Below are 2064 nucleotides of genomic sequence, written 5' to 3'. Positions count from 1 at the left end.
TTGACATGGATATTTTAGTAATTTACTAAACCTGTTACATCTATAATAGTATATATTATATGACAAAGGATCGTGTGAGAATAGAAGTTAAGGTAAAAAGCGTAAGAAGATATCTGGAACCTTGATTATTTTTGCGCTTCTCACACGAATTAATCCGGTACATCTTGGTGCACCGTATTAGTTATGATTTTTAATTAGAATTGATTCAAGGATGGAGATTCTTTTTTACCTTTATCACTATAACTTCTATTCTAACAAAACCAAACCTTATATTACATGTACTTCAAAAAAGGAAAAAGTAGGACTTTGAGACAAGTTAAAATAATAATGGACACGCTTATTTTAAGAACAAAGGAAGTAATTAATTTTTTTTTATTAACCTGGATATTCAACCCGCTATGCGAGCCGACTAATTTCAAAACGACCACCTACTTTATAGATAGTGTAGAATCACCGTATTTGAACCTCCGTGGTCACACGAGGAGTCAAACATAAAGCCAAAAGCTCTACTTTTTTCCCGTGAACAATTCGAGTGGACCACTTGTGATTGATTGCTACTCACTACTCATTGTGTATATAAAAACATATATCTTCATTATATAGAGAGAGAATGTGTTTTGGTAGAAAAACCTCTAGAAAAATAAAATCAAAACTAAGGAATAACTTATTAACCGTTTAATAGTACGATATCCATATGTACATACAAGTAATTGAAAACATTTTTTGGTTAAAATTTAACTATACATCTCTAAAACTATGTGTTTATTGGTTTTATGCACATGTGCATGCAACCCACAAAATGAAGATGATGAGCATGACGACTTATTCATATGTACATATTGCATACAACCCAGAACATGAAGACGAATATGACGATGCACTCACATGTGTATGCAGTTTGGAGCATGAAATACGATGATATGATGATCCATCCACATGTGCATGGAACTCTAAACATGAAAAACATTGAATATGATGACACATTTACATGTGTATGCACCCAAAAATTGAAAACGATGAATATAACGACTTATTCATTTGTGCATGTAGCCGAAAAATTGGAAGAGGTGATACAATTATTTATTTACATGTGCATGCAACCCAACATGTGAATGACATTGAATATGATTACGCATCTATATATGCATGCAACCTAGAAATTGAAACAGGGTGAATACGATGACTTATTCGCATGTGAATACAACCGGAAAAAGTAAATGTTGTGAAATATTTTTTTATGTAGATTGTGGAATAACTTTTGTTTGATTTCCCATAATTTAGATAACTTTTAAATAATAAAGAATTTATGTTAATGAATAATGACTACCCAATTGGTGAAATGTATCAAAACCATTAAATTCATAATTTTTAAAGAGAATATGAATTGTTTTTAAAAATCCGTAAAGGGTTACATATGGTAAACGATATTTATGGAATTAATAATTTAAAAAAAATCAATGTTATTCCTAAAATATGAATATGGAAAAAAGACGCAAATACCCTTGGTTTCTAAGTTTGTAACATTCGTATGGTTTGCATTTTGAAGGAGTCTCTCTCTCTCTCTCTCTCTCTCTATATATATATATATATATATATATATATATGGGGTAAGGTTCAGGGGAAAACCGTAAAAAATGAAAAACAAAGAAATACATTGATAATCGTTTATCTGAACAGTATGCACATATGTATACAAGTAAACTTGTAAGCAATTTGTCTGGTATGCACATGTGCATAACATGCAAACCTGCATAAAAACCAATAAACAACTTCAATTATTTGTATGTACATGTGCATACTATCCAGATGAATGATTATCCCTTAATTTTTCAATTTTTTTGAGATCCCCCCTCTTTCTCTCTCTCTCTCTCTATACATACATACATATATATATATATACATACATATATATACATACAGGGGAGCGATCAAATGCAAACCACTCAATTTGTACAAACCGTGCAAACCGTATTCAACCAATCATAATTTTTCATTTTGTTCATTTTTTTGTAATTATGAGAGGTTGATTAATCATTTTTATTGTGGAGGGTGTTAATCATAGAT

The sequence above is a fragment of the Cynara cardunculus genome, unplaced genomic scaffold (genome assembly GCF_001531365.2).
Source record: "Cynara cardunculus var. scolymus isolate 2C unplaced genomic scaffold, CcrdV1 Un_Scaffold_6665, whole genome shotgun sequence".
Lineage (NCBI taxonomy): Eukaryota > Viridiplantae > Streptophyta > Magnoliopsida > Asterales > Asteraceae > Cynara > Cynara cardunculus.
This window is presented reverse-complemented; position numbering follows the sequence as displayed.